Raw genomic sequence first — 13,514 nt, 5'->3', positions numbered from 1 at the left:
TTTCATCTGCTGAAATTGCTTACATATAAACTGCAATTTTCTACTTAAGTTATTGAAATCAATGTTTCCATATGTAGTTATATTACCTGTGCATTAGGCATACTAGTGCTTTACCTCCTTAAAGGTATTTTGAAGCCATAAGTGGACATATCAGCTTAGGTTAGCGTGGTATGCCTAAATAAACTGTATCACTTTCATACAGTTAGCTCTCAAAGAGACCGTGAGCCACATGTGGAACCAGGAACACAATGAAATGAAAAACATAACAGTATGCAAAAATGTTGTAGCTAAATGCTCCATTAGACATTAAAACCTATGGAAACTCAAAGTCTCTGGGAAAGATTTAAGCCATAGACAGTGTACTGATAGGAAGTCAATAAGAAAGTAGCCTAATTTGCACTGAGAAAGTTCCAGTGCACTGGAGACATCTAGACAGACAATTGTGCATGCCAAACCAATTTTGCTGGAGATGTGATACCTAGCACAGTTACATTGGACTTGATTGAGAGCTTATGCTCCACTTTCCAATGAAGTGATAGGCTTTGACAGAGTAATATATAGCTACTCTACAGCACTTAGTAAGAAGTATTACATGGAATTCTGTGGATATGATGATAGGAGAAAGTAGAATGCAGACTACCACCTCATCCTCTAAAGGATTCAAAAATGCTCTCTTGCTGAGAGCAAATTTTGAGCTGTTTCACCAGTATTTGACAAGTAGAACAATGTAGGTAATAAAATTATGAAACAATGGAAAAAACTCGATGACAGGTGTTCGCGCAGAAAATTGTTTAAAAATTATTATAAGTCTGAAATTATATTTTTAAAACATGATCATATATCCACTAATACCTGTATAGAGTTAGTGATATGCACCGCACCTACAGTAGAGCTGCTGGTAAGCTGGAAGACATGCTCAAGTCTATTATTAATGAAAACTTTTTCAGATCGTATCTGTTCAGCTTGGTAATAGCCACCAAAAGGAAACATTATTCTTTAGTTTTGTACACCATAACAGCTGTGCTATTATAGTATAACAATACAGATTTGTAATTAAATAAACTAAGAGAAAAGTAAAAGCAATTATTTCTTTTTTTCTAAGTAATGGCTAAGGATGCATCACTCACTGCATCTTGTCACTGGTAGGTATGGGAAGGATGGAAGAACTTAGTTGGAATGAATTTAGGGAATTATTCTTTCCAGCATGCATTAAGGACAAGGGTAATGATATGTAAGCTAAACTCCAGTACTGAGATTATCTTTCCTCATTCTGAGAGCGGGATCATACTGATTTTCAGATTCTTCTGTGCTGTGAGATTTCCCTTTTTCATTTCTTTTTATCTACTCATGTCAGCAGACAGGATGTTTCTCTGACACAGTCACACTTATTCTCTACTGCAACAAAACTAAAGTAAAGTACACAGTTTCCAGTACTCTGCACTACTTCTTTTTTGGTTATCTTTACCAAAAGAATTGATATCAATGCAAATCTGTTCCCTGAGAATTTTACTCATTTAGCAGTAGATAGGACACTTTTCTAACACAATTCTACTTATTTAATCCCACAAAACTAAGATACTGTTCATGATTTCCAATTTTTAGTGCTTCTTTTTTTCTTCTTTTCCAAAGGAATTTATATTAATACAAACCTTCTGTTCCCTGAGCTTCATCTTGCTCTCATATTTTTTTTACTTTCTATTGTCTTACTGATCTTTATTTTTTTTGTCCTATCTCCTGTTATTAATAGCAATTTTCTTGTGCCTCTGTATGTTCCAACCTCTATGTTAATAATATCATATACCCTTCAGTGTAAGTACTTTAATTTGAAATTGAGCAAACAGTAGATATGTTATGGAGGCTATGTTCAGTTTTGAAATTTTTCTCTTCAAGTGTGGGAAATATGTTTATTCCTGGCTAATAATGTAATTTTTATATCCTCCTATAATTTCTCTAAAAATAATAAGGAGAAAAGAAATAATTGTACAACTTGTCCCACACAAGCATATACTTGCCACTCAAGTGGGATGAGGGGGAGAATTAGTAATAAAGTAAAACACCGGTAATAAAATAAAACCTATTTATAAGGCAGCAAAGGAGAAACGGAAATAAAAATGTGATAATAATGATCCACAATGAAATTACTCACCATCCAATCTCCAGCTAGCAATTCACCTATCCTTGGATAAACCAATACCTGCCCTCCTCCTCACAGCTTTATGGACTTCTGCATGTCACCTGGTATGGAAAAGCCCTAGGTCTAATTCAGGACACCTGTCCTGGCTCCACCCTGCCATAAAGGCAGTGGCTCTTGCCCAGGTGCGTGCCCATCACTCAGTAACAACCAAAGGAATTCTGTGCTATTAATACAGTTTTGACTGAAACTAGAATAAAAACCATATTTTACTGAGGGTTTTACAGAAGTTTAAATGCTTGAAATATCAAACTTGATAAAAGCATCCTCACAAATTTCACGCGTATGCGTAAGAATATGATTCCAGAAAACTGTATGTCTCCTTAAACATTTGAGCAAATCCAGGCTAAATTATTTTTGCTTAGTTAACTATTGAATTTTCTTAGAATCTTCTTTTCAGGTTAGCATCCTGAAAATGAAATTTTATTGACATAAAAGGTTTTCACAGATCTACTTAAACAAATTTTCTTTCAAAGAATACTGCACAGTAGCATTGTGATATTTTAGGAAGATGAGATTTGTATGTGCTTTTTGAAAATCAATATTTTGTTTCATTTAGAAATATATATGTGATAGAAATCAGAATATTGGCTATAAATTCACAATTGTTTATTTGTGACTATTTCAAGCAATCAGACAATTTTTTTTTTTCTAATGTTGGATGGAAACATTTTCTAAAGTGTAAATTTATGCAAAAGAAAGTAGACATTCCCATTTCAATGAAATTCTAATTTACTGTGTTTCAAGTTGAAGCCTTATAAATGATGGCATTTTTCAGAGTTCAAAATACTAAGGCATGTGGATTTAAGAAGTGCAACGAGGAGAGGATGAGATTAAAAAAATGTTATATAGAAGTAGAGAGAAGTACATGTTTAGAAGTAAAAAAAAGCCACACAAATATACCTTGTATAACAACTTCAGTGTGATTAATGGAGCTTGGTGTACTGCTGTACTGAAAATAGAAGATGTACTTCTTGTCATAATTTCTGATCTGCTAAATTCAGAATTCACGGCTAAACATATCAGATAACTCTCTCCAGTTTTTATTAATCCAATTTTTAGTTTGCTTTTGTCTGGATGCGCTCATGTCAGCTGAAAGAACACAGCCACTTTTGCTCCTGTTAGGACAACTTTTATGGTACCCTTTGCCTTTGAAGAGAAATGAAATGTTCTAAGTTTATTTAAAAGCAAACAGGTTTCTAGACATAAAAATGGAAATGTGATCACCCGTATATGTGTGAGTTGTACATAATTTACATTTTAAAAGTCTGTAATCCTCTGTGTGCTCTTATTGTTTCACGTTTAAAAGTACAACCTCATGCACAATTAAATCATACAGAGAATACATTAAGGGCTCTAATGCTGCCTTGTATGGCTTGTGAAATAATGAACATGTTCTGCTCACAGCCTTGGCCATTATAAAGTTATTACATAGTCATTAAATTGAAGCTGTTATTCCACTTCTAAAAAAACTGATCAATATCCATTACCATTCAGTGATGATGCCAAAATGCGATTATACTGCAAATGAGCCACAGACAAGGTAATGATCCCTCCACTTCAATATATTTAAAGGCATTCCCTAAAGCAGATAATTTCCATAAGAAAAAGAGCAACTTTTCTATTAAGTCTCCAGTGTAGGTGAAAAAGATATGCGTTAATTATCAATAACCTTATGTAATATGTTTGTAATGAAATAATAGTGTCCCAGGCAAAGATAACTACTGCTTGATCAATGAAATCATTTCTAGCTTCCATCGAGTTCTGTAAGCTCTGCAGTTTTACATGCTATGTAAAGAGGTTGAGCTTATACCTTACCAAATAAACTTAGCAATTGATATAGACTAGAATTCAGTGTCCCTTAAGTTTTAGTTTGTCCAAAACCAAAAATAATAATGAAGGGAGAAATGTCTTTAGAAGGATCTTTGTGTCACTTCCATATGAAACCCAGGGTAATTTTGCTGTCCCCTTTCTAATGATTTTTAAAGTTATGCTTAAATCTCTTTCAAATTGTTCTTGGATAGTTCCTTAAAAAGGCCCTCCAGTCATTGAACTGAGATATCTTCCCTATCATCTCATTGGCTTTCTAAAGTTTGTTTGTTTGTTTATTCTTCCTTTATTTTAACCTGATATCCTTACAAGACAGATGTCCTACAGTACAGCATCTTTACATTCTGCATTTCCTTAGGGTACGGGATACTGTGCCTAGTTCTGATCTCCTAGTTGGAGAAAAATAAGGACCTTCTAGGGAGAATGCAGCAGAGGGCCACAGAGATGATGAGGGGCCTGAATCATCCCCCATATGAGGAAAGGGTGGGAGACCTGGGACTATTCAGCCTCAAGAAGAGAATACTGAGAGAAGAACTTCAGAATGCTTGCAAATGTCTAAGGGATGGGTTTCAAGACAATGGGGACAAACTTATTTCAGTGTTGCCCAGCAGCAGAACAAGGAATAATGGGCACAAACTGGAACACTGGAAGTTCCATACAAAGATGAGGAAAAGCTCTGGGGGTAACAGATCACTAGAACAAGCTGCCCAGAGATCCTGTGGAGTATACTTCTCTGCAGATGTTCTAAACTCTCCTCAATGCTTTCCTGTGCAACATGCTTTAGTAGGGGGTAGGACTGGATGACCTCCAGAGGTCCTTTCCAGCCCCTACAACTCTGTGATTCAGTGATATGCAGAACAAAATATCAGCACCTTGCATCTGTTTTTATCTGATCTTATAATTTTGCTAATAAAGCAAAAAGCTTCACAATTAAACAAATTGTAAGTTTATTAATATTCTTGTGATATATAACACAGTACTATAGTACTATAGTACTATAGTAATATAGTAATATAGTAATTAATATAGTATTAATATGGTATAGTATATTAGTTCAGCATATTTTATTACTGTATCTCAAATCAGTTTTCAATTTCTCATTTGTTTTTCTTCTTTATCTACTGGACTCCATTCACATATTTTTCTGAGACTGGCTTTTGCTTTATCATATATGTACAATTCTCAACTTCTTCCAAACAGCTCTCTTAGAAACAGAATTTTTCTTTTTTCTTTTGAATTCAATCTTCTGTGACTGAATATATTCTAGAATTCTAAGAGCACTGTAACCCTCATTTATACAAAGCAGTTGAAAAAATATAGCCTTATTTTTAATACTGTATTAACTATCTGGAAGGAAAAATGACTAGCAATTATGATTGGTTTACACAGGAAATTTTACATTAAGTATAAATGTTTCCAGTGTCTAAAAGAATACTTCCAGTGGTAATGTAAAAATACTGGAAGTCTAATAACTCTTCTTTGCACACCTGCTTGTTCCTGGGAGGCTTAGTGTCTGTTACAAAGTTCAGTCAGAGTTCTGCAACAAGATCAGAAAGACTTTTGGGGTGTCCAAATGTCAATATCTCTGCAAGTGTGGTGAACTGAAGAGGCAACTTGTAACCATATATATACATTACATAGAAGCTACAAAATGGACATGTTGTCCATCTAAAGTATTAAGTAGAAAACCCCTGTTGTTTATAGGCTGAGTTCTGATAGCAGTATTTGCAATTGCTCTCTTCTTTTTTTAATGTAATGCTATAAACTCATATTTTTCACAAAGGGCATGTTTCCAGGCCATTTCTTTGAACAGGTCATCTTTAGTTTTTCCTTCATCTCACTTGTTCTTTTTTTCTTCTTATGAAGTTTTCTCTCTTATTAAGCCCATTTGCTACCTCTTACGAAATACAGCTGTTTTTATTCCACTATTACTCCTGAGGCTTGAAAGAACTCTACAAAAATATTCAGTGAGTTATTTCCCAAACCTCCTCTCTTTAGAAGCCTTGAATAAAAACTTTACTAGATAGGCAGCTGGTGTTCAGTGACTACTGTATGTGAAATACCAAGACTCGTTCTACTACATCACTATGCTGGCCATACTGGGATTCCTACACCTTGCTATACATCATCACTTGTCCATAATGACGTTTAACAAATGTTCAGCTGCCTAGCTTGGTCACCACCACCATCACTGTTGCACCACAGACTTCAGTGGGAGCACTGTAAGACCATCCAGGATTGCAGGAATGGGCTGAGACAGCTACTGTGTATGCTACAGTGATTTCACTGTCATGTTACCCACGGTAGAATGAGCTGACTCAGGCATGCCTGTTATGCTGCGTTCCTGCCTCTGATTGCTCATTAAGCATACTTTCAATTATAAGTTCCTTGGCAGAATTGTGTACTCTAGTGAGAACCATTGGAGTCCATGGCTACTCTGAGGCACAATAAGAATATCAATAATAAATGATAAACAACAGCAATAACCTTGCATCATCTGCAAGCTCAAAGGCATATTTAATGCAAAAATAAATAAATCAGTGTTGTGAACAGACTCCTACAGTCCCTTCTATACTACTGTATTCTGCTTCATTTGATGTAAAGTATGCATCCCAGACTGACAGCCCTGATAGCAGAGCTGTCAGAAGACTTAGTGGAATTGTATGATTTTCCTTCTCTGATCAAACTGGGAAGCTGCTTGTCTTGGCAAATCTGTAATGAGGTTTTGAATGTTGACAGAAGAAGGGCATGGTAGGGAGAGGCAAGGGTCATAAAACCTATCTAATTTAATGAATATTATAATTCTTATTAGGTTGTGTCTTTTTTGTTTCTTTCAGTTGTTTTTAGGCAGTCTTCTAGTCTTCATTTATGTATTCTATATGGATGCACTAATTACATCTCAGCTTTCAGAGATCTGAGGATTGTGCTAGTAGCAAAACTAGACGCTCCTATTTTTAACAACTGTTTGATCAATAATATATTGCAGATGCACAGCCCATAGTATGGTGTTACAAACACACACGTGGGATGCTTTCTTACAGCTCCCGCACTGTGGTAACTCGCTTTGCAGTGCCCAGTGTTCTTTACACCAGATTAGAAGCCTGTGGAAATCTATTTAATTGCGTGATCATTAGAACAATACCATAGCTTAAATTACAGCTGATAATTAACTGGTAAACAGGCAAAGCCTGAACAGGAGAAAGGAAGTGTGATGTTATTTTTATTGCATGAAAAGAATAACTGTACTGAAGATGTAAGGATATTTCTGCTGTTATTTCAGACCTATATAATCTTTAGCTTTGGCTGAATATAATAACAATAATAACTGAAAAAAAAAGAGGAATTCAATTTTCTTTTACTTACATCTGCCTCGTCAAGACTGACTACACTGCAGAAAATATGTAGAAAATATATAGGTGAGCTGATTCTGATGGGTTGATTCCTGCTTTTATGGTATGAATGCCAACTGAATAGAATCAGATTTTGTTCTTGTTACTTCATTAAATTTGATTGATAAAACTGAGAAAAATCACCAACATAATACTATGCATTATAGACAGCAGGTATATTTAGATCTGTTGTCATTACAGCAAAAAAGATATTCTATCTGACACGTGATAATGAACAACCTATAAATGCCTCAGCTCAACAGAGTGGATTAAATAGCTCTTAGCTACATACATAGTAATGAAAAAAACGTGTTATTTTTTAAAAATAAAGATTCCAAAAGCTTTTTCTTACCTAAAGTAATAACATTTTTTCCAAGAAATAAGATATCTTCATCTTTACTTCAAGTGCTTAAATCTGTATTAAATTTATCTCTAAAGATATTCAACTGTCATTTCCTGATCTGGATGCAAAAACTTTTGTAAAATTCTACTGCTTTTGTTAAACAAAGCAATATAATGGTCTCTTTTAGTTTTAGAGCTAATAATATTACCTTTTATAGCATTACTCTTATTATTTAGAACGTTAGTATCATAAATAAGCAGTACATTCAACATTGTTTACATGGTAACTCGTTAAAATAAAGATGTTTTCTTGTTTTCAAAAGCTAGATTCTAGTTCTTAACAGATTAAACTGAAAAACTTGCTGTCATTCTTAATTTTTCTAGCTTTCTTTTCAATCAGTTTCTTATTTTGTCTATTGCTATACACTATTTTGCACAACTCCCATTGTCTTCATAAATGTTTTAGCCATTTCACTGGGACTTGACATAATCCATTTTAATCAATTAATGTTAACTGAGTGGCCAAAGATTCTGATGTCTGAGAATAATTCAGAAGAGAATTGTTTTCTGATGATTTATTTTAAGATACACTTGATAGTCAGGTCCATCTAATGTACTAAAGAAATTACAGGTTTTGATTGGCAACATTATTCTATAGGCAAAATACCCACAATAATGTTTACAGACTAGCTAGTAATCATAACTATCACATTAAATTTTATTTTAGTTTTTTAATTTTGGTCTCACCTACATTTCTGAGTAAAATTGTGTAAATTTATATTTTGTTGTTTAATCTTGCTGTTTTCCTAAAAGGCTTTTTCTTTTCTTTTCTTTTTTTTTTTTTTTTTTGTGTGTGTGTGTACTTAACAACAAAAATGACAGCTATATAGTGTTTTATATCTATGCAACACTTTAGTTTATAAAATGAAAAGAAAAAAAAGACAAATTGTACCAATTCATCTGGGTTTTCTTGCCTTCTAAGCACATCACTGATGTGTGTAATGTTGTCTGTGGGATATCACTAAGTTATTGATGATACTTTTTTCTTACCTAAATATTCTGTTTAGAATAAAATTATTTTTTCTAATGGAGTTTACTGGAGTATAAACATCATCAGGGAATGTACTAGCACCTTTTAGTTTAAATGGTTCATTCCTGTTCTAGATGAAGTCAAAGAAATATTTCCATTAATTTTCAGGTACACTAGTTTAGACTACAAGAAATTCAGGATAAAAAGTCATAAAGCATGAAGATACAGTGGCTAGATTCCGGAATCCTTTATACCAACTTTTATGTGTGTAACTCTGTCAATATCACTGGAGCTCCTCCAAATGTACACTGACATATAAAACAAGTGGGCTCATCCAGAGATTAAAATAGGTCACATGAAACTTCACCCAATGCAGTAATTCTTGTTCAATAAAATAAGCAATTTAATTTCTACAGGTTTACCTCCATAGACTAACAGGTACAAAGTTCAATACAAAGCAATAGGTGCCTACAGGTTTTCTGCACCATTGGTTTAATCATAGTGGAAGATCACATGGTTTTATGCATCCATATGTACGTTTGGCATGTCTCTGAGGAGTTGAATGTTCATGACTTTGTCCCCAAGTAGAAAGGGGAAAAATGCATCTTCTTCTTTTAGGAGCTTCATCTACCATCACACTAAGCACATTATGGAAATGTCAAGGGCTTTGAATTGCCATAAAAGTCACAAGTTTGAAAGGTTGAGTCATATAGACATTTATTTTATAGCAATTAATACCTTGAGACATGAAGTCACTAAGATGCTATACATCTTAATTAGAAGCCACATCTCCAGTTCAATTTAATTACCCTCCTCTTTCACATCTTCAACTCAATTATTTTCTTTTGCAGCTTGAATGACAAAGGTACTATTCTATGTAAGATTTACACTGGATTTAATTGTTGTTTTGTTGTTTGTTTATATGAAACTTGATGAGAAGATGGATGAACAATAAGTGATTCATTTATACTCTCCAGTTTTTCCTCCCCAGAAAAGCCCGTTCCTTAAACAGGAGCCTCACGACACTACCCACATCTTAGTCCAACATCCTGAACACACATCAACTATCAATGTCCCAGCTTTTCACTTTCTCATGTATGTGCTAAAACAGGAATGAGTACTCACACACCTCTCTCATAGTGTAGCCTCCTTTGAATAACAAGTTAGTGACTCAAGTCACGGGTACAGTCAGAAAACACAACAGAATATATTCATACTGGCTCGTCTTCCAAATCTGCTTAGAAGAAGGATGCTAGTAGTTTGTTTTTTAGCAGTGGCTCAATGATTGGATTACTGCTCTGAGCTGGGTTTTGTGTCTTTCTGCCTAAAGGATTTTAAACTAACATCTCTTCTTCTGTGATCTATACCAGCATATGGGGCTCTTGATGAGTCATTCCAGTCCATACAACATACCTGAAGTCTTCCTGATAAATGAAGTGTGAAACAGCTGTGGTCCTGTCTTCCAGTGGTAGAATGGGAGAAAAGGAAACTTCAGTGTTGGGAAGTGCTCCATATAGTTTACTTTTCATTAAAAGATAATAGAAGGTGTGAACTATTGTATGTTCAAGGATCCAAGACAATTTGCTCTCACTAAGGGTCAAAAGTTTGTGACCTGTGTTAGTTTTCTCTTTCTTTTTAGCTCTTCTGAAATATTTAATTATATTGAAAACTTAGGAAAATAACTTGAACAAGGTAGAGTTAAAACAGCCATGCTTCCCTAACAATTCTATAACTTGGTGGGTACAGCACCCCACACAGCATGAAACTGAGGGCTAAGTTATCTGAACCCAAATGTCACACATCTGTGTTGTAATCACCCAAGTTTAATGGGAGAAGGAGTTAGCTATGGAACTATAAAAGCATAGGTCTACACATTCACATGACACTAAGAGAGGTTTAGATGAATACTAAGCTGAATCCCAAGGAAAACTTCACATAAATCCTTTGCTCAGTTTTCCTTCTAGTAATTTCAGGCCCTCAGTGCTCAGTGTCAATTTCAGTAGTCTCTGTGTTGCAGTGCTTTCTTCATATTTTGCATAAAGAAGCCAAGATCTCTAAATCAGGGCTGTGGATCCTGCTTCTAGGAGGGCTGCTATGAAAATAATTCCTCATATTCTGTTATGTTGGCCCACTATGTCAGAGGTGTTTCCCCATCCTTGATAATATTCAAGGTCAGGCTGGACAGCGCTCTGGAAAATCTGATCTAGCTGTAGGTGTCCCTGTTCATTGCAGAGGGGTTAGACTAGATGACCTTTTAGTATCTGTTCCACCTCAAATGATTCTGTGATTCTGTAGAAGTATAAATGTGTTCACAGACAGTCTTGGAGAATAGATACCTATCTAACACAGTGACCCTTTTTTATGTCAGGAAAGCCCCAGCTGCTGGCTGTCAGCTGTGGGATTGGATGTGAAGATAAGGAGACACTGTCCATGCTGTTTCCGGAGATGCCTATTATAAATTGCTTTCCAATACAAGTCATGTAGAGATGTTCATAAGTAGTTTAGACATCTAGATTAAGATATAGTTTGATTTAAGGTACTTAGGTTGCCAGAATAAATTCAGAATGAATCATAGATATCTGAAAAGAGAATTGTCAGCACTAGAGAGATTGAATTTTGTTAGAAATATTATCCTCAAGCAAAAGGCAAAATTAATAATGATGAGTTCTTCGGATAACAAAGTTCCTTCAGTAGAAGGTTATAGATTCCTTAATTATAAGGTTTCTTCCTTGATGTAGTTCTTTTTGTCCTAGTGAACTGTGCGTTAAAAAGCTTAAATTAGCAGTATCGTAAATAACAACTGAAAAATATATGTAATACATACATGCATGTGGATTTTTGCTGATATTAACTGTGAAATATTAAGACACAAAGTTTTGATGTTAAGGATATATTGATAAGGAGTAGAAACAAAAGAAAAAAACCTACACTCTTAAATAGGAGCTTTAAAAGTTACAATGACAATATTAGGAATTCTGTGAATACGTTAAGCCACTTTTGTCCCATGAATCCTCCTAAAGATAGTGGATTTTTGAACTGTTTTCTCTGATTCTTTCTTTGTACAGCATACTGATAGATAGAGTATCACAACCCTCCAAAGACAGTTACTTTCCTAACATTTTAATAGCCCCAATTCACGTTTGATTACCATTGTTGTAATGCCAGAGACTTTCCAAAAATTTGGGTATTCCCAGCAGCTGTGTTTCTATCTCATTGCTTGCAAATGTTAGGCCACCGGTTCTTAAATAAATATATTGCAGAAATAGTGATCAGGGATTGTTCTTTTGATGGATGGTTCACGTCCTGAGTTCCAGTCTGTTAGATTTGTTCAAGTTAGTAAAATAAAAGTGAAAATAATTCCTGGATTGACAAAAATGATATGCATTGTTTTTCAAAAACTTACTCAGTAGAAAGTTTTCTCTAAGAGGATTTCAAAATCTATTTTGGCAGAGCAGACACACACCCCAGAAAAAAAAAAAAAAAAAAAAAAAAAAAAAGATAAAACAGAATAACCAGCAGTAACTCTTTATCCACGTGCAAGGAAGAGTTCTACATGACTAAGTAAGCTTTTACAACTTGGCTGAGAGTGGCTCTTTTCCAGCTGGTGTTAAATTTGCCAGATCAATGTTCATGAACAGATCTTTTCCTTTGTCTTTTCAGCAAGATGAAGGTGTGGGAGGGAAGTGGTCCAAGCCAATGGAGACACAAAGGCCATCTGAAGGAGGAACAATATGAAAAAAAGAAAATTTGCAAATCATAACTTCAAAAAGCAGCAGTATGAATGATTGCAGCATATGATTGACAAAATATACAGCAAAATATATGATTTATCTATATCTCATTCAAATTTATTCTTCCATATCTTCTTTGTACTAGCTCCAAAACAGGATATTCAAGCCTCACTGACAAAGAATCCAGAAGAGTAGCATTGCACTCTTCCCAGGGAGTGTTCAAAGGTCTCCCATATTTACAAGACAACATCTCAAGAAGGTCTACTGGTAGTCTGTCAGTCTGCTGAGCAGCCAAAGCCCAAAACTGTCCTTCAGCAGCATCTCTGGGCAGCCTGTTCCACTGCTTCGCTACACTTATTGTATTTTTTTTTTCTCCTTATATCCAGTCTAAATCTCCATCTTTTAGTTTGAAGCCATTTCCCCTTGTCCTACCACAACAGATCCTGCTAAAATGTCTGTCCTCTTCTTTCTTATAGCCCTCCTTTAGATACTGAGAGGCTGTTTATGTGGTTGCCATACAAAGTGAGTGAAAGGCTCTGGCACTCTACATCTGGTGGCCTAGATGGCTTCATGTTTGTCTGGGAATTTGGTCTGTAAATCTGGATGCGCCATCATTTTTACAACAGGACATTCCTCTGCTGATAGTTTGCTATCCCTTGTGCATTTTTCTCAGTCTCTGCATTGTGCCCCTCCTTTGCCATCCATTACAGTTACATCAGTTATTAGGATAGCAGCAGAGGAATAAAAATCAGTGTATCATTTCTCCATGTTAACTTGTATGAATATAATGAGAAATTTTTCTCTCTCAGATCAGATCTAGTGAGAATTCAGGAATTGCCACAGGCAAGAATGCATAGTCTTATCCTTTTTTCCAGTTTGACACTTTCAAGACAACTGTGAGGCTTGCAGTGTGTTGCTCTCCTGGGCAGAGCACTAAGGTCAATGGATGGTTTGCCAGGAGCGTTTCACATCCCTACCATGATGTCCTTTGTTCACTGCAT

General features: G+C 35.2%; 1 long non-coding RNA gene across 1 annotated transcript in view; it reads right to left on the bottom strand.

The window, feature by feature from the left end:
- LOC149918243 (uncharacterized) overlaps positions 1-2,206 on the bottom strand; it is a 35,037-nt gene extending 32,831 nt beyond the window's left edge. Inside the window, exon 1 of the long non-coding RNA XR_016466468.1 lies at positions 2,147-2,206. This is a non-coding gene — a long non-coding RNA (uncharacterized LOC149918243). The remainder of the gene's footprint in view (positions 1-2,146) is intronic.
- Between the last annotated feature and the right edge of the window lie 11,308 nt (positions 2,207-13,514).

Source organism: Phasianus colchicus, chromosome 4 (genome assembly GCF_987193195.1).
Source record: "Phasianus colchicus chromosome 4, bPhaCol1.hap1.1, whole genome shotgun sequence".
Lineage (NCBI taxonomy): Eukaryota > Metazoa > Chordata > Aves > Galliformes > Phasianidae > Phasianus > Phasianus colchicus.
Note: the sequence above shows the minus strand (reverse complement) of the source record. Positions and strands in the feature narration are given on the sequence as shown.